The sequence below is a fragment of the Muntiacus reevesi genome, chromosome 19 (assembly GCF_963930625.1).
Source record: "Muntiacus reevesi chromosome 19, mMunRee1.1, whole genome shotgun sequence".
NCBI lineage: Eukaryota > Metazoa > Chordata > Mammalia > Artiodactyla > Cervidae > Muntiacus > Muntiacus reevesi.
In genome coordinates, this window is record NC_089267.1 from 39,900,205 (window position 1) to 39,920,549 (window position 20,345).

At 44.3% G+C, this 20,345-nt stretch overlaps 1 protein-coding gene across 1 annotated transcript in view; it reads left to right on the forward strand.

Moving 5' to 3' along the window:
- The first annotated feature begins 1,914 nt into the window (after positions 1-1,914).
- Positions 1,915-20,345, forward strand: part of SCML4 (Scm polycomb group protein like 4) — a 108,041-nt gene continuing 89,610 nt past the window's right edge. The window contains exon 1 of the mRNA XM_065911520.1: positions 1,915-2,023. The gene's annotated coding sequence lies outside the window, so the exon portion shown is untranslated. The remainder of the gene's footprint in view (positions 2,024-20,345) is intronic.

Sequence of the window (20,345 nt, forward strand, 5' to 3'; positions counted from 1 at the left end):
GCTGGATGGCATCATCGACTCGATGGACATGAGTTTGGGTGAACTCTGGGAGTTGGTGGTGGACAGGGAGGCCTGGCATGCTGCAATTCATGCGGTGGCAAAGAGTTGGACATGACTGAATGACTGAACTGAACTGAACTGATGCAATTTACCTTTGATGCCAATGCTTGTATCCCAGACAGCCTTGACTTAAGGACAGTTCTTGTGGGCCCCAAGGACCAGAATCACAAACCCTCACAGAGGTGGGTAGGACAACTGAAAATTCCTTTATTTCAGGCAGATCCTGCCAAGCCTTTTTCTTCTTTTACTGGATTTGGGAAATAGTCTCGATTATTTAGGAAAATTTTATTTGACTTCTCTGAAGAATCATTTTAAAGTGAAGACTGGTCATCTCAGGCCAATATACTTTGCTGAGTGTAGTGTAGGATTATGTTCAAGGCCATGAGCATAAAATACTACCACTGCTGGCCAAACGGAGATCATCCATTGGGTTCTGTTTTCTTTCCTCCTCCTCTTCCTCTCCCCCTACTCTTCCTTCTCCCCCTTCAATGAAATAAACTTGTATTAAATGAGCAAAATGAAAGACTACCAAACTTGCATTTTCCCACACAAAGCAAAACAACAAAATTACATGATTAAGTAAACTAAAGTGGTGAATCTACTTCTTGCTCAATAAGTACAATGCTTTGATTTCAGAAAAATTTAACTTTTTTCTATGTTTATAATCTAAGGAGGGAGATTTCTTATTTCTTTCTTATGGGACTCTGGATATATAGTCAGAAAAACCTCAAGTTGTAATTTCAATTTTTCACTCTCAGTAACTGTCCAAGTTGTGGCCTAAATCTTAATTAGCCCTGGTTGATGTTTGGCCCTGGCTGAATTTGCTTGTCACTCACCCCCAGTAGTGAGCCTATGGGTGGTGACATATTAAATGGATGTTTCATTTTGTAGGAAATACTTGGGAATAAAACATCAAGGTGGGGTGAAAGAGGCAGGCAATGGGGAGCCTTCCTCCACTTAACAAAGAAAAGAAGAAAAAGTCTCTTTACCAGTATAAATTGATTTGCCACAGAGAATACAATAGGGCATGGAGGGTGAACAGCAACCCTTCTCCTATGTGAGGACCATTCCACCCCATGAGGTCCCTATCATGTTTATGAGTGCAAATCATATTTATACTTCTGCATTTACACACAGGTCCAGCGCCCAGGTCAGTGACCTGTTTAAAAGAACTAACCATATGTGTTGTGTGCAGCTGTATACATATGACCATGGTGGGCTCACCTGTGTAGGCACACTCTTCTGGCAAGTGCAGTCTCCTAAACAACGATGTCATTAGAATAATTCTTTTTGTTTTATTTGTCCAAGGTCAAACATTCACTCTTTCAGATCACCGGTATCTTATAAGCCCGGTGCTGGCTCACACTGCTGCAGGACTGGGACAAAGAGATGATGTTACAGTCTGGTTTCCATGGCAACAGAGGAGGGGTAATGAAAACCGAAATGTTGGAAACACCCATTCTGACAATTGTAACATAATTCAGGTTATTACAAGGATGTAACTACTAAAGAAGCAGAAGTGTCATTACCTTGCAGCTTGTGTTGGCAAAAAAGCTACACTGCACATTTCTCTAGTTGGGCTGCTAAGAGGAAGGAAACCACACGCGCACACACACACACTCGCGCGCCTCGTTTTCTGCATGTAAAATGTGTGTGTTCTTTAAAAGCCAGTGGTTGGCTGGTTTTCCGGACATGATGTGGTTGAAGCTGTCATCGTAATGGAAATTCATTGCTGTAGCTATGGTAAATCGAGTTTTCTGCCTGTGCTGAATGCATTAGTCTAATGAGATGTTTGCAGCCGGAGAGCAGGGCTGCTGGAGACTAACTATGAGCTACTAACACACGGGTGGAAGATTAGCTTTTGCAACACTCGGTTTGCATGTACTGAAAGTCATCTGTCTTCTGAGTCAACATTCCCGGCCTGGTAAAGAACCTGATCAGGGCTCTGGTGCTCGAACTGTAGGTAAGGGAGATGCACAATCGGTGGGTGTGCCGCTGACATGGGATCCTTCTCTTTTCACTGTCAGCATGACAGGTTACCTGTTTCAGATCTCCTGGGTTGCATGTCTACCTTTATGACAAGCACAAGCATCCTGCACTGAAACTGCTGAGGCTGGCAGGTAAACTTTAGTTCCTCCTACTCAAAATACAGTGATTTCTTGACCAGATCTCAGAGGGGGAAATGTGGTATAGAATTATATAGTTTATCCATTTGGTGTGCATACACTACTTTTACTCTGCATTTGAATATGTAGAGAGTTACTGTTTTTCCCAAATGTGAACTCAAATAATTGGTTCGCTTTTTTTTTTGGCATGGTGATTTCACTTTTTTTGTTTTTTAATTATAAAAAATTACAGTATATCTCGGGATAAAATATATTAGCCTAAAATTTAATGTTTATAATCAATATGTTGTGAACACGCAAGAGTGGTTTTTAACATTGAATTTTGTTTTTTGTATCTCAGATGGAATATTTCATACGCCTTTGTGTTGGTTTTTCCTAATCTACCAGGCTAGATGAGAATACTATTTATTGCTAGTTGCTGGTGTTGGTTAGTTTTGGCAAAAAAAAAAAAAAAAAAAAAAAACCCAGGTGATTGTGGAGTGTCAGGAACAGTTTACCCAAGTTCAAATACAGAGTCACCTCCTTCCCAGGTGGGGCTTTTTGTGACTCGAATCCAGCAGCATGAAGCTCCCTATCCAGGTTGCTTGCCGAACAGGACAGGACAGTGAATGAGGGTGAGGTGCCAGCTGCAAGGGAATCATTTGATTGATGGTTCAGGTGCAAAGTCAAAAGTTCTTTCCACTACCTGTAACAGTTTAGGAGAAGAGGCTCTGGCTTCTACGGTGATACTCAAGAGGGTCGAGACAATCAGCAGGTTCCTGAGAAAGTGGCTTTGGTGTTAGTTTCAGAAATTGTGGTATTTAAGAAAGTAACCCAGTCACTTCAGAATCCACACATTTGTTGTATACTTTGTTTTTCTTCTTTTTCAGAGGAACCATTTTTTAAAACTGAGAAACATAGTTCTTTTTCTTCCTCACGACTTTTTTTTTTTTTTAAATAGGCTATTTGGAGTGAAAGCATAAAATAACTTTGAAGGAATTTACAGTGTGGAAAAGTAAACTACCTAGGGTGTAATATTCCTGTGCAGCAATTTTTTGTGTGTGTTGTTTGGTAAAACTAGCCTGAAAAAATGAAGCGGGTATTTGAGCAACAGCACTGGGTGAAGATTACCTAGCAAAGCAGTAGTGAATCATCTAAACTTAAATAAAATGTGAAGGTAGAACCTTCGGTTTTAGGGAAGTTGTTTGGTGACTTCACAGTCTTTATCTTTCAAACATAGTTGTGACAGATATTTTAAAAAATATGAATGTACTTTCTTTATCTCTGTAAGTTGTGTATGTGGAGAGGCTATGTATCGTTTTGGTAAATTTATGTCTGCTTGATTTGTGGAATTATAAGAAAAGTGAAAATTCCACAAACACCCAGTTCTTTCGTGTTTAACATGTTTAAATTTCTTCCCTGTGCCACTTAAATTACTTTTATTTTGCTGCCAGCGCCCACCGCCCAAAACATCAACAATAAGCAAAACCTAACAAGTAAATGAACAATAATAGAAAGAAAACAAGAATAAATTGCTTTCGGTCATTTATTTGCTTTTGGTGGTGTGTTTTTGAGGCAAGTGAAACCAGCAGAAGCAGTTTCACTTTCTATAGTTCTCGGTTTCTGGGGTTTGGGGTCGCAGGGGCTCTTCCAGCTGCAGGTAATGTAAACAGTCAAGCTCCTAGAACACAAGCCAGCCCCAGGTACTGTCTCTGCTCTAAAACTTTTGTACTGAAAATTCAAAAAATAATGACTTTTTAAATGTGACATAATGTTTCCTTATAAAAATTCAAGCGATGCCCCAAAGTACAAAGATAGGATTTCTGTTTTTTAATTTTAAACTTTAATTGATGTGAAAAATCAGAAGCAGAAACCTCTTATATTGTGGCGGCTTTTATGCATTTTTAAATCTCAATTTTGGACCTTAAACATTTCAACAAGTTTAAGGAAACATTGCTGAAGTGCCCTTTAAACAAGGGATGTCCAGAGAGAAATCATCTTTATGCACACGTGGGGAGTTAGATTTTACAGGGTTTGGTAGGTTTGTTTACAGTCTGGCGTGGTGGGCGGACACATCACACATGTTCACTGGTTCCTGAAGACGCTTTAGAGCGAATGCGGGTCGGGCAGAGGTGAGGCGGGGCTCAGTACTGGCACCCTGGGGCCCGGGCAGAGCTCCGCGGGTTGAGGTTCCTCCCGAGGCTTTACCCCTGGAAGCCGCAGCGTCTCCCCGACGCCAAGTGGCTTACCCCGATCCACCCGTCCCGCAGAGAGCAGGAGACGACGCCCCCTGGGAACTTAAGAGCCGAGACACCTCCAGTTTCATTCCCTGAGGCTTCTCCTTCACTGAGCCTCTGCTTTTATCTGGGGATGGTGTGGGAGAGAAAAGAAAAGAGATGAGCAAAGACTCTTTTCCATCAAATTATGGAAGGGCATACAATTTGGTCTAATATTTTGGAGATGAAGTTTGTAAAAGCAGTCTCTTTTGGTGTGAGCACATGTGCTTCTTCATTTCTGTGGGCAAATCTGACATTTCTAGGAGAGAACTTTGTGTGAGTGCCCCCTGGACATCTTACTTCTTAATCCTGCAATCTCTCAAAAGGCTTTTTTAAGATTTACGCGATTTTAATGCTTTTGCTGCTTTCAAAGGCAGACAGGTGAGGAGAGGCAAGGGGGATTAAAAACAGCCACTGGGAGAAAAATCAAATGGTTTGGTACCTATATAATGTAACAGAAGCCACCACTGTGTCTAGTAAATTACTCTAAATTTTAATTAATGAGTCACAAAAGCCACACCATAAGCTTTAAAAATTACCCCTTTATCAATAAGGTGATAATTAACTTTCTCTGGAATTAGCAATTCTCTCAGCCCCGGGCAGTATGCAGCCTAGTAAATTCTCTGGAAACTTGCCAATTTTTAACAATTGGTCTTTTGGCAAACCTACTGGATTTTAATTCAAATGTCTATTGTGACATTTTCTAACGCAATTCAGAGACCATTAGGATCACCCAAATTGTGGTAAAATTTCTGAAGTTTGAAACAGTGGCTCAGAGTGTTTGGATTGCCTTTGCATCTGTCACTTTGTCTTTCTTCATTTTCCTTTTCTACCTTTCCCCGGTGGCCCACCACCCCCACCACCCCCACAACCCCGAAAGAAAACCTCTGCATTTGCAAGAACGCCACAAGCTAGTCTCTGCTGCAAATCTCTGCTAGAATCTCTGCTGTAAATCTATGTGGTGAAGCCTGCGTTTGTTGGTACGTACAGACCAAGTTCAAGTGTTTGGCTATGAGCCCACGTGGTTCTAAGTGTTTTTCATTGTTGTTGTGTTCATCTCGGTTTCAGTTCTGGCAAGGGTTCGTCCCTCAGTATGTCTGCAAACTCTCACCCGCGGTTTGTCCGATGCCGAGATTGACTGAGACTGATGAGAGGAGCTGCAGGCCGTTTTAGACGCGCTCAGGGCCGTTTGCAATCTGGCTTATTCTGAGCTATGTGGATTAACGTCTGAGGACGCAGAGGAGTCCTGAGCAGCCTGCTCTACGACGAACCCTCCCCCACCACACACTCCCGGGGCTGCTGGTCACTTGCAGGTGGCATTCAAGGGCAGCCCGAGGAGGGACGCTGCTTTCCGGCCACAGAGGCTGGAAGGCAAGTGGTGATGGGTGTAGATTGCTCCTTCCAGGAGTCAGACCTCTCTCTTCACCCTCTGGGTTCTTTAAACATTAGCATCGGTGGGCTGTTACTTCTCTCAGTCAAGAGGGCTGGATGGATAGGACGGGATGCTGGAGACAAAGCTTCCTGCTGGGTTAAGCTGGCAGTTCTGACGCAGTCAAGAACATTCCTCCGTTGGCAGGGTGGGGAATGGAGAGGAACAACCAGCAGAATTTGTGCATTCTGGAATAAATCAGCATTTTTCAATCTGAAGAGGCACTTTGCCACCACTGAGATAAAACACCTCTTGCTTCTTGCAGTGATTACTTCGTGGACTACTATTTTAGCCCAGAAAGGAATTTATTACCCAGTGGCAGTTCTCACTTTGCATTAAGCTGAAAAGTCTGTGTGACACCCTGGGAAACGGGAGTATATTCTGAGATCCACAACGGGGGCTTCCCTGGGATTGCTGTCGTTACTGTTTGACCAGTTGTGATTTATAGAGAATTGTAGAAACGCTTCTTTACCATCCCACCAGCTCAGACACGTTCTCCCTGAATTTTTATTTGTGGGGAGGCAGGTGTGCATTTCTTTGCAGTCAGCTGCATTTATTGATCACGTAAGTGAAAGTTGGTTCCAGTGTTGCTGCTTTTTTTTTTCCCCTTCATATTAGTACTTTTTAGGAAAGATTGCACCCTCCTTTGAGCCCTCTGGGGAAGGGGTTGGGCTGAGGAGTGGTGGCCTTCCTGTCTCCATAGGGCATTCAGCACAGAAGCAGAGGAGTGAAGTTGGCTGGTGTGAGAAAATTAATGTGCCAGGGAAAAATAATGTCATCGCTATAGTTTGAAAGGTGGTGATGTTGTCTGGTTAGCTCCATGACTGTGACTCAACTTTTGGGAGCTGAATCTTTGGTAACAAAAGCCTTTGCCCTTTTTGTCACTCTGTGCTGACCATTCTAGAGCAAAAGCCCCAATTCTTTCAAAGCAGAAACATATGGCTGAAATTCATTCTAATGAAATAGACAGCCTTTCATCAAGATGGGCACTGAACTTGGGAGCAAATGCTGATCTGGGCAAAGCAAAGGACCATACGGGTTGGGTCCTAGTCCATCCCAGGGAAAACAGCACTGAACCAAGGTAGAAACCAGGGGAGAGAGCCTGTTTCATCCCTCTTCTAACGAGGATCTGATCATTACCCTCTCTTCCTGTCTCCCTTGGAACAGTTCAGAAAGGATTCAGTAAGAGCCGACAGTAGCTCATGGCTGTCAGCTCACAGAGCTTATGGGTCGTTCGTTTTCTTTGGGAAGGAAAGATTTTCTATGTTCCCTTTCACATTTGTCCACAAGTCATCCTGAGACATGGTTGTTCTGATGAGAAAACCAGGGTGGAACGCCAAGGAGTGTGTTTTTCTCTGGTGTCCCGAGCCAGGCCTTGAGCCCTCTTGCTGGACTGACGTTAACACTCAGTGGGCATGTGTCGGGGTCTGCCTTGAATGCAGCCTTTGAGCAGACCTGGGGCTGGCATCAGGATTTGAATCCTGTTTTGACAAGAGTTTTGGTAAAAGAAAAAAGGAAGAATTGAGAAAAACCCAAGGTACAAAACAACTTTGGGACATTCATGCTTTTTGTTTTGGAGCTGGTAGTTGGAGGTTGTGTTACTTAACTCCTTTGGGTCTAACCATTTCTGAACTATTACAAGCCAGTAGGAATCATTCTCATTCTTTGTGGCCTTCCAGAAAAGAGACTGACCTCTCCTCTTCACAGCCATTAAAATTTAGTGCCCTCACTGTTGGGAAATTATGGTGATGTCACGATTTAATCAAACCATTAGCTTTTAAGTTATGCTCTTTATCCTAAAGTGAATAACTCCTAAATTCACTTTATCCTAAAGTGAATAATAAAATGTTGGATGAGGCATTGGATTTCTTGATCAGGAAAGAACTCCACTGTCGGAATGCAATTCTATCATTTTTCAGTCCAGAGAAACCTGTGGTCACTGGTGTGATTCATACTGTTGCCATTATTGTCTGTGCTGGGGGGCTTTGCTGTGAGATTTGGGGGTCAACAGCCATCTATGCGTTCCTACTTCTATTGAGCATTTCCCCTTACAGATGCCAAAAGATACTCAAGCACATTTGATTTCACCACTTTACAATCTCATTTGCAAAGGTGCTTCAAGTGGAAAGCTGTAGAAAGCTTTAAATTTTGGTGCTCATAATTATAAAGCATAGGAACAGTGGGAAAAAAATCCATCTGGCTCTAATGCCTGAAATCATCACCTACAGTGTGAAAATATAGCCCTTGTATTGAGTGTTTGTAGTGTAATTAATACTAAGTATTTAGCATAAATAATAAGAGCAGACTGTAAGGTGAGAGTGTGTTGGTGCCTAATGTGGAAATAGTTAATTGGTCCCACAGTGAGAGGCTGTACAACTGTTTTGTGTTAATGAGACCAAGTGAATATAAACTCTCTCCAGCGAATCGAAGTTAGAAACTGAAGTTGGGGTGCAATGTGTGTGGTGGTGTGTGGGGGCCAAAGGTACGTGATGCTTTAAATGGACTGGTCCTTTGTTTCTATTGCCCTCCTTTTAGTTATGAAGTCATTTGGCATGAAGCCAGTAAAGAATAAAGTACCTAAAATTCTCTGATAGCAGAGTAAAGAAAAAGTACATTCAGAAAAGTTTGTCTTTTACACACATTTCCCTGGAAGCAGCCCAAATCTGCTAGGATCAAGTGTGGAGAAATTGAGTTCCTACTAGTTGGCTTGAGACCAGAGTAGTATAGGATAAACTGGAAGTACAGTCATTAAGGAGCTTCCTGGGTAGCTCAGCTGGTAAAGAGTCTGCCTGCAATGTAGGAGACCCCAGTTGGATTCCTGGGTTGGGAAGTTCCACTGGAGAAGGGATAGGCTACCTACTCCACTTCTTGGGCTTCCCTGGTGGCTCAGACAGTAAAGAATCCGCCTGAAATGCTCGAGACCTGGGTTCAGTCCCTGGGCTGGGAAGATCCCCTGGAGGAGGGCATGGCAACCCACTCCAGTATTCTTACCTGGAGAATCCCCATGGACAGAAGAGCCTGGCAGGCTACAGTCCATGGGGTCACAAAGAGTCAGACACAACTAAGCGACTAAGTATTTAGCATAAATACAGCACAGTCATTTACCAAAAAAATCTGTTTCTCTTAGGCCACTGCTTTTATGACTATACTTGACATTTTCAAGCCCAAGGAAAAAACATTTTCATGGGACCAAAACTTAGCTGGTCTTTGTAGATTTCCAGCAGTGGACAGGGTGGTTTAGGTGGCTTCCTGGACAAAGTTAAGCAGTGCCCAGCTGTCCTTTTGTTGAGATTTCATATATTCTGCTTGTGCACTTGCTAGATTTGGGACAGGATAAGAAGAATTTACACTGAGACTGTGGATCCACTTAAGTCTTGGACCATTTTCCAGCCAGCTCACCCCTCAGTGGAAGCCAAAAGGTTAAAATAATAGCCTAAATAATGATCTTAAGGGAAAAACATCTGACATTTGAAGGGAAGAGTTAAAAGTGAAAACATATACTCTGAGAAGTGGTGTCTAAGTGATCACCAGATTCTTTGATTGAATGGGTTTGAAGGTCTCCCTCCCAGGGCAAGCCTCAGTCTCTCCCCAGTATTTCAGAAGTTGTTGGGAAGGTTACTTGGGTTAAGGTACATAAAGTTCAAAGGAGACAGTATATGGAAATGGGCGTTATAAACTGTAAAGTGCAGTATAAATGGTAATGTTCTTAGCCTCCTTAATCAATGGAAATTGATCAGAGGCCAGGAAAGAAATTCAGGCAAGGCTTTATTGGGGCCCCTCCTGCAGCAGGAGGGAGCGAGGACAAGTAACAGGTTCCCTTGCTCCCTTGCTTACTCCCTGAGGAGGGGTGAGCTGGTTGCTTATATGGGGTGAGCTGTAGGGGGTGTGTCCAGGGGTTGGGCACAGTGGGGTTTGCCCATCCCTTTGGTGATGTTGTGTGCAGGGGCCATGCATAGCACCCTGCTTTTGCTTCCAGCAGCTTTCTTTTGCTTCCCACTTTCAAGAAGTGGCAGTTGGATTTTTGGTTTTTCTATCTCATTGTCCATAATTTGCCTCAACTGCACGTGCACATAGCTATTTTTAGTCCCATGTAATTTCTTTGTCTTTTGTTGCTCCAGGAGACATTTGTCCAGGTGCAAGCATGAAGCAAAGGGTGCCAGGTCCCAGCCTATCCCAGTAATAAATGCCTGTTTCCATTTATTGAGCACCATATGCTCAGGGGTGTTGAGAAAAGCACGAAGCATGCTTTATCTCATCTGTTTGATTTAATCCACACAGTAAGTCAGTATGGGAGGGGCTGTTTTTACCTCCATTACACAGGTAAGGAAACCGAGGCTTAACTTGTCGTGGGTCACATGGCCCTGTGAGCCTTGCCTTCAGTTTTGAAAAGCTGATGAAGCATCCGTGTCTCTCCACCTGTGAGGGTGAAGAGAAAGAGTTCTTCCGTGCCTCAGTGCCAGCTGCTCCTGCTGAGCCTGGCTGGGCTGCTCCTAGGTCCAGCAGGTTCCAAAAAGGAAATGATTCCCTGGTGTTTCCACTTGGAAAGCCATTTTTGATCCAGAGCAAACTTTTTTTTTTTTTTTTTTTTTAAAGCGGTGGGCTCTCAGGCTTGTCAAAGTCAACTCTCTTTTTTATTACAAATACTTTTAAACACCCTGTTTACAATCCTGGGCTTCCCTTGTGGCTCAGCTGGTAAAGAATCTGCCTTCAATGCAGGAGACCTGGGTTTGATCCCTGGGTTGGGAAGATCCCCTGGAGAAGGGAAAGGCTACCCACTCCAGTATTCTGGCCTGGAGAATTCCATGGACAGTATAGTCCATGGGGTCGCGAAGAGCCAGACATGACTGAGTGACTTTCACTTACAATCCTGAAGTAAATTTCCCAGATAATACAACCCACCCACATTCATGATTTAAGAAAAATCAGCATGATGTCACCTGTGAGAAGGTGAGAAGAGAAATGAAGGCAGCATGACTTGTGATCACTTCCAGCGCAGGTGCCCGGATCTGGATGCTGCCACAGTGACGAGATCAGGTGCGTGACACCTGCCACCCCCAGCGCAGCTGGAACAGTGAGTGGGACCGGGCCCTTGGACAGCATGAGCTCACGCTAATGCCAGGGACAGGATTTTCCGAAGTGGTAAACAACTCTTGGAATTCTGAACAAAACAGAGACGAGTCTTTCCTTGATTTACATACTGATTGAATGCCTGGGAAATATCATAGCCGAGGAGAAACACATTATGTTTACATTCAATGAAGTTAGTTCTAGGTTCAGAGAAACAAGGTCTTCCCTTGTCTGGCTCTCTGGTGTGACAGTGCTGCCTTATGTGGGACAGCTCCGCAGCCTCAGCATCCCTGGCGGCCACCCTCCAGTAAAGTTCACCCTGCCCCCAGCTGTGGGCCAGGTAGAAGCATCTCCCACACATTTCTAAAATGCCGCTCCACAAGGGGTGTTATCACCACCACCAAGCACCTGGAGGATCAGAGCCTGCCAAGTTGCCGCGCATTTCACTCTCTCCTGCCTCCCCAAACACCTGATTAATTATGGCTTAGAAAAAAGATGGTGCTGGTTTGCCAGCTCCCTACATGATTACTAAGCAGAGCCATCTCAGATATCATAGTAGGAATCTGGGGGGTAACTGACATCCTGAGAAGATGCTTTCTGGTGAATTTCCTCCAAAAACTGCAGCTTTTAAGATAAGTGAGAAGGCTCTTTCTATTATGTTTCATTTTCCTTCAGAGTGTGAGTAGGTTTTATGGTAAATACAGTATTTTATAAATACCTTTGTAGAATCATCACTGTTTTCCTGGGTTTGCTTAAGCTAATTAATTCTTATTGATTAAAGTGTTTTGTTTTGTTTTTTTTACTAGGTATCCACACAATAGCCCTGGAACATACCATTATTCCACTTTACAGACAAGACTCCCCCATGCACCCCCCACGCCCCCTGAGATTCAGTAGTTTAAGCTCAAGGTCACCCAGTCAGTGGTATATATTGTCTCAAAGCTGACTGTGCCTGACTTCAAACTGATGCCTTTGCTCCAGTGTGACCTAGCTCCTGCCTTTGTTCTGGATACATGATGTGGAAACCTCATGTCTGAGTACTTTCTCCTTCTTTGGTACACAGGAATGGGGTGAAGGAATAAAGATGGCACAGATTCTTTGACATTCCTCCCCTGGAGCTGTAGGGGTTCATTCCCTCTCTTTGACTCTGGGCTGTCCTAAATGACTTGCTAGGCTCATAGGATGTGACTTGCAGGACAGAGGTGAAGAGCCTCTGGGACTCTTGAAATGCTCACACTTGGAGTGCTGAGACACCACGCAAGAAGCATGACTGCCCCAGGGCTGCCAGGCCATGAGAAACTCTGGAGGCCCTGGAGAATAAGACACCCAAGGGGAGAGAGAAAGAGGTAGAATACATGGAGCCACTAGGCATGCGAGTGAAGATGCCATCCTGGAAGTGGATCTTCCTGTCCCAGCCTCCCCATCTGATGCCTCAAGGATCAGAGACAGACTGCTCAGTTGAGCCTTTCCTAAATTCCTGACCCACAAAATGATGAGACCTACATAATAAGCCACAAGTAGTTTGGAGTAGTTTTTAAGTGTAGCCACTTTAAAACACATAGTGATGTCATTCTGTGAGTTGTACTGTGTGTTGTATATTATTTTTGGTGCCTAAGAGAGAAGGATTTTCCACTTAAAAAGGAGGGTAACATTCACTATAAAATATAGTTGATTTCCATTTGGTAGGAATTGAAATGAGAGAAGTTTGGTCCATATACAGTTACCATCACAAGTGTGTGTTTCCAGGGGAGCTATTATTTTAATGTGTGTACTTAATTTTACAGTTAGCTTATATGTTTATATTTTTAGTAAAAATGTTTGATTTAAACATCAATATGACAGAGTTGCATTTTAAAATTCATTTATTTAAATAGGCTGTTTAAAGATTTAGTAGTTATTAGGTAAATATGGTACAGGAGGTATATTATTAGGGTTCTCCAAAGAAACAGAACCCAGAGGATAGATAGATAGATAGATAGACTGATTAGAGATAGAGATTTATTATAAGGAATTGGCAGGACATTCCCTGGTGGTCCAGTAGTTAGGACTTGGCTCTTTAACTGCTATGGCCTGGGTTCAACGCCCAGTTGTGGAACTAAGATTCTGCAAGCCACACAGTGTGGCTCCCTGCCCCTTCCTCCCACTCCCACCTTGGTTCAAGTGATTATGGAGGCTGAGAAGTTCCATGATCTCTGGTCAGTAAGCTATAGACCCCAAAGAGACAATAGTAGTTCCAGTCTGAAAGCTGGCCAACTTGAGACCCAAGAGGAGCTGAGGTTTCAGTTCAAGTCTGAAGGCAGGAAAAAACCTAATGCCCCAGCTCAAAGGCCATCATGCAGGAAGAGTTCCCTCTTACTTAGCCTTCGTGTTGTGTTCAGGCCTTTACTACCCACATTAGAGGGAACAAATCTGCTTACTGAGTCTAGAGTCAAATGTTAATCTTATCCAAGAGCATCAGAATAACGTTTGACCAAATTATCTGGTTGTCCTACAGTCCAGTCAAGCTGACACACAAACTTCACCATCACAGGAGATGTTCAGACATGACAGATATTGCAAAAGTTGTAGCTAAGGATCTAAAGCTGGCTAAGCACAGCACTGTGCCCTGCGCCACCCCTATTGAGGGTCTGAGAGTTTGGAGCTGAAATCCTTGGTGATATCGCTTAGTTCACTTATAGAGGCTGTGATCCTCTGAATCCTCCCCGTAATGTGTCTTGGAGAAGTTATTCTTTGGCTTTCAGAGGAGATTTTAGATCAGAGAACGTCCCTGTTGATGACTGTTCTTCTGGGGAGATGTGAGCCACCCTTCAGACTCCCAGCTGTCTTCCTGGGAGTGGCCGTTCCCTGCACCCCCCAGCTGGCTGCCCTGTTTTCTGTGGGTGCCTCGGGCCACCCCTGCCAGCTCCTGCACAGAATTGCATGTCACAGGCAGCTTGGTCCTCTGGTAAGAGAGTGTCTACCCTGGCAGTCAGGGTCACTGGGTATCCTGTCTCAGTATGTCATGTGAAGTCTGGCTCAGGGGTGACAAGGAGCTCAGATGTGATGTATACAACGTGACATCATAGGCGCTATAGTAAGTCCATGTCTCATGACCATGATGGGAGTTGGACATTTTCATATGCCTCTCTGGCCTGGGCTTGTTTGGATTATGCTGTGTGACACCATCAATTTCACTTACCCTCTGTCCTCTCTCTGTGAATTTGTGTTCAAACTGCCCTTGGAGGTGGGATGAAAAGTCCTTAGTACAACATTTCTCTCTCTTTGACCTCTTTGACTTAGTTTTATAGCAGACCAGAAAATCAGAGATGGGTACCTCAGTGGGGTTGAAGAAGACACATCTTTTTCTCCAGGCGGAGAAAAAGGAGGTGCTGCATGATGGAGGAGGCAACTGGAGGTACTCTGGACAGCCCTTACTCACACAGGGTGCTGTAAATCAGCAGAGCCTGTAATTGTCCTCACCCTGTCTTCAGTGTCTGAGAGACAGATGAAACTTTCCACATCCTAATATAATGTCCTGGGAGACATCCTAAGATGCTTTGTGTACCAGTTGGTGGGGGCGGGGTAGGTGGTCTTGAAGATACAGATTCTACTTGAGTGAAAACTACTAATCTACATTTCATCCCTTTAAGTAGATTTTCTTGAACTCTTCAATCTTGTAGTTCCTTCTTATTCTTGAGAGATCAGCCTGTTGAAAATGAAAGATAAGTATTGTGGCCTGAATTTGACATGGGTGTTTGGATGCATGCGGTTAACAGGCTTTGCTGCAAGGAGACTGACGTGCTCTTGCTGCAGTGTCTGTGACAGTAGCAGGGTCAAACATCCCAAAGAGGTGCTTTTGTTTTCTTTTTTTTCCATCCAACTTCTCTATTACTCTGGGTAAAATATGTCTCCCACAGAGTGTGGAGGCTTGCAGCTGGACCAATAAAGCAGGAGGGAGTCACTGAGGGAGATGTGCAAAAGTAAACTGAATTCTGAATATCACGCAACTGGGCTGATGTGATTTGGAGCAATGTGATGCGTGATGTTTGTTTTCCCCTGACACTGTAATTAATTCCAGGACGTGTTATAGATTGTTAAATTTTAGCAAGCTGGTAATACAACTGTTCTTTGAAGTAAATTCAGTGGCAACAACCTAGTCATTTTACAGTCATGTGAATGAAAGACAATTACAGTTTGTGGGAACTGTCTCCATCAAGTTTGGAGAACTGTCTCCATCCAATGCAGACAACATCAGCAGGGCAGGGCGGCTTGTCTTTGGCAGGGTGTTGCTGTGAACTCAAATCACAGAGTTGATGTGTGTGCGGGGAAACGGCCAAGCATTTTCCCCATGTAGCCAAGGAGAGTGCTTAACTTGCTTTTCAGATATTCCAGCCAGTGTCCAGCAGGGAATTGTGCTAATAAATATGACAATAACATTGTAATGGGACAAGAAAGGCTGACACAGCATTTAGTTAATTTGTGTTCGGCATTAGCAGGGAGCTTTGCAACCCCTGGGCAATGAAACAGGAGCATACTTGTTGACTGTAGGCATTTTAATTGGAGGTCTTGGGAATATTTCTGTGCTGTTGCAGCTGAGTGAGACCTGGCCCCACAAAGTTTACCCAAGGCGGGCTTTCCTCCTTGCCCTCAGCAGCCATTAAAAGGTCTTACCCAAGGCAGGGGCCTGGGGGAAGGGAGGAAAAAGTTTCTATGAAGAGAAGGACTCCTGGTGGGCTGGCGTCCAACACCAATTAGCTACTCAGCTGTCAGCACCCAGAGCCCTCGATTTAACCAAGTGGTGGCAAAGATTGACAGAAATGGCTCAACCCCATGATGGGTCCCCAAGCATTTTTAAAAGGTTCTTTTGACTCTTGCTACCTTTTCATAATTTGGCATAAATACAATGCAAGAATAAAGACATTGTAAATCAAAAGCTGTTAGCGCACATGGCCCCTGAAATTTATGGGTATTAAGTAGAAAAAGCTTAGGAACATTTCACCAAATAATTTTCCAATCCCCTAAGGCTCATTTCAATTTCCCTCCTCTCCCTCCCCTGCTGCTGATGCACGTGCTCTGGCTGCCAGCGATTTATCGCAGAGGAGCACCTGAGCCCTAAGGTGGGGGAAACCAGTTCTTTGCCATCAGACAAGCTGGGCGATTCTTGTAGGGTGAGGTCAAAGCTCTGCCCAGCTGCCAGCACCACATGGGCAAAAAGCCAGGGAACCAAGAGAAAGATTTGGCAGCTGCCCTCAGGTCAGTGATTCGGCCTTGGAGATGGATGAGTCAGAGAGATGAAAAGAGGCGATCTAATCTCCTCGGCAGTGGCAGGACTGGGATTCAAATCCTGGATTGCTCAGACACCAATCTCGCATCACGGCCTGAAGTGCGAGGCAGCGGCTGTCCTCAAGATCTCCCTCAGTGACAAGTCACAGGCACACACACGAAATAGATAACCTCCAACCTAAGGGAGCAGGGGACTGAGGTACCGACCTGAATGGCTCTCTAAGAGAAAGTACAAGAATTGGATGAAGGCAGGGAGGCCTCCTGAAGGAGGTCATCCTTGAAGGGCAGGAGACTCCCTTCTGGTGCTAGTGGATCTGACTTTGTCTATCTGAATGGCCAGAGTAAGTTTATTCTGTGTGTCTCACCCGTCAAGAAGGGTTCAGTAATTTTTTGTCAAGTTCACTAATTAACTATTACTAACAAACATAAGTAACAGCACCAGTTGGTTTCTACTTCACTACCAGCAGTGAGACTTAGTAACCACCATCCAGGGCACGGCTGGGTGGTTCTGCTCCTTATGTTGACCTCTGATGGGCCCACTGCTCTGCAGACATGAACACCTATATCACAGGTAGCTCTGGAAACAAACAAGGTAAGATGGATATAACACCAGCATAATTGCCTGGCCACAGGGCTGTGCAATAAGTTGAAGCTAACGTGAGTTTGTCTTTTAGCACATGGATTTTCAACTGAGCCCCTGTTCATTGTCTGTGAGGACAAAGTCTCTTTTTGATTGTCCTTCTGAGTTGATAGGGGGCCCTTTAAGTTGATAGCTGCTTGGAACAAGTAGAGAAGGTAGTAGGCCTAGAACTCCCTGTGTGTCTCCTGGCCCTATGATATATCATATTTTATTCAATGAGTAAGGAAAAGAAAATGAATTTTTCCTTAGATGTTCTTCTGAAGCTGACAGAAATCTGTAGATCAAGAACTCATAACTGTGGCCTTCTCCACATGAATCCCCGGGCTCTCATGCTCTCTGATCCCCAACCAATCCTGGTTCTCCTCAGAGATAACATCTGTCCATTTCAATGCCATTGTTCCTATTATAATTAGGAATATTATATTTTAGAACCAGGCTGACTTCTCATCAGGTCTCCAATATTATAGCTACCATGTGCTCTTGGATCTGAGGGCCCATGTATGTGAAACTTTACGTCACTCTTCGCTTAGCTAAGTTGGAAATTTTACAGTTTAGGAGAACACAAAGTCAAGTTGAAAATATGGCTTTGGCTGGGTCTGGGCGTAATTGGGGTTTTCAGGTGTAGCTTGGCAGCTTTCATCTAACAGAAACATCAGAGCTCATAAAACCAGTCCAATGTCAGAGTTTCTAGGTACCGTATTAAATATTCCTGCAGTGGCTGCCATCCCTCACATTTTAGAAAATGAGGGCATGCTAATGGCATGATGTGTTGCTTTAAAGGCCACAGTCTCAATTGTTCTCACAATGAGGGAGAAAAAGCATGCTGTTAAAATAGATGGTATCTGATGTTTTCCCGTCCATTCATATTTTAACATCTAATAGCAGCTCTACATTTTAGGCACTATTCTGGAATACAAGAGAAAGTTAAGTCATGGTCCCAGCCTTCATGGAGCTGATGATACTGGAGGGGTCAGCAAACATTTTCTGTAAAGGGCCAAACTGCCAGATGTTTTAGGATGTGGGGCCATTTTGTTTGCAGCCCCTCAATATTGCCTTCTCCAAGCCCCTCAGCTTTCCAGTCCTGCCTCCCTCCCTTCAACCTACTGACCCTCACTCCTCACCTTTTGCATACCTAGTGTCTCCTCACCCGAAGGACAGCTGGCAGGATCTCCAGCACAGGTTGAGTGTGAGGATGAACCAAGTTGATAGTGTAAAGCTCTCACTCAGACCCTAGCTGCCTCCCTTCCTTCCAGAGGAATCTGAGAAAGTAACATCCCTCCCCTCTCCCAGGTTAAATCATTTACCCATGCCCACTGCAACCCAAACATCTTCTCCAAGACTGCTATCCATGCAGCTCTTTCTCTTGAACGTTCTACCGTCCCTCTGTCCTGTTACACTTTGCCTAGAAACACACTTAGGTCTCCTCTATTTAAAGAGAGATTTAAAGGAGAGTTGAGGAGGAACCGCCCCCAGCCACCATTCCTTTTCTCGTCAATCCAACTGGTCTCCAGCTACCTTAACTTTCCCATCATCTCTTTGTTAATTTCTGTTTCTTTCTTATATTTCCCCCTCTTAAAGACAGATTGAGCTGTTAGAAAAGGACGGCTTTAGAGTCAAGCACACTTTCCACATCACCATTTGTAATGTTACAGAGCCTGGGCAACTTACATAGCACCAAGAACCTCATCTACAGAATGGGAACAACAATGGGAACAACTCCCTCATGAAGGGGTTTATGAGAAGTCAGCCAGGAGCTCAATGAAAGGCACGGAGTCAGCACTTGGCATGTGTCAGGTGCCACTCAATAGATCTCTTTCTCCTCTACTAGCTGCTTGAGGAAGGGCAGAGGCCTCTGTCCTTGGGGGGTTAGGGAAGAGGGTGCTGTTTACTGTTCTCAACAATACATAAAACAGTCTTCTGACTTGGGGACATAGGCCTAGATGATTTTCTTTTATTAATCTTCCCCCCCCCCCCCATCTTTGTTAAGACTTGGAAGAAAGCAATATAGGATTCAGGTCATGTGAAAATTCATAGGTGCCCAGGTTGATTTCATTAAATAAAAAATCTACTCAATATATACTTATTCAGCATCCAACTATATGTTCATCCCTATGAAAGGCCTGGGGATGAAAAGTTAGCGCTTGCCTGAGAGAAGCTCCCAGTCTGGTTGGAGGTGCAGAGAAGTGAGCCAGACAAGTCACACACACACATCATTACCCGGCACTGAGAGGTCTGCTGTAGGAGGAGTTTCTACAAAGTGCCATGGGAGTGTAAGAAGAGGGTGGTCCTCACTGCTGGACAGGTAGGGAGTCTTGACACAAAAATGACCTAAGAAGCTTCTGGAAGGATGACTTTCAGTGTGGCAGGGCAGAGAAGGTAGGTGGGAAGGGATTGTCCAGGCGAAACAGTGTGTATAAGACAGTCTGTCTGTAGATCAGGGGGAACATGCTTTGGGTCTGGACTGGAGAGAGACAAGGTGAGAAAGGCAGGCTGAAGGTGTGAGTCTCACCATGATTTTCCTCTAGAAACGAAGGATTAGCTTCCCTATGGAGGGGAAAGTGGACTTCCCCATGTAAATCCAGAGATTGAGCTAGGACCAGGGGAGAGAAATTTCCGGAGGGCAAGAAGAATTTCAAGATCAAGAAGAATTTGCAATCAGTCATATCTAACAATGGAGCAGATTTCTGTAGACCATGTGTAGACCCGTGGCATATGAGGGCCCAAGTGTGGGGATTGGCTTCTCTGCCAAACATAGGAGGAATTCATAAACGGGATGAGAGAGAGAGATGAACTTGACCTCCACCCTCACCCAAACCTGCTCAGATGACCAGTGCTGGTCTCACGCTTCAGGTTAGGATGAGAGCAGGGCCTCCTCCTAGGTAAGGGCTGTGTGTCCAGCTCAGCTCTGGATTGCCTCAAGAACCTCAGTTTTGTCACACTTTTTCCTTTTAAGAGACGAGAAAAAGTGGGACAGCTGGATAATATCCTCTGCTAGCAGGAGAAATATGGAGGGCTGGCCAGCTTTTAAAATTAAAAGGCTTTATGTGTCTCTGTGTGTATACACATATACATAGGTATAAAATATTGTGTTTGGATTCCAATATTAGGTCCTTGGATGCTTCACCAACATATTGCAATCTCAATCTGGCTCCATTTTCTCTGTCTCATTTGTACACCCTTCTGGGTATCCTGCATCTGTAAGGCTGAAAGGAAACTTGAGAAGCAGAGCCCTGGACCCCACCTTGCCTTCCCAAGGGGCCTGGCCCCAGGCAGTGGTGGGCACTCTGCCAGGGCTTAACTTTGTAGCAGGCTGTTGAGGGTTATTTATTTATTTTAAATTATTTTTTTTGAGTTATACAAGTTGTACACACACATGTTGATGTTTAAAATGAAAACGAGTAAATTGGTACGGAATTCACATAGCTGTGTTCTCCGCACAGCAGCCAGAGTGAGTCACATTACTCCTCTGGCTCGGAAATGTCTGGCGATTCTGCATCTCAGAGGAA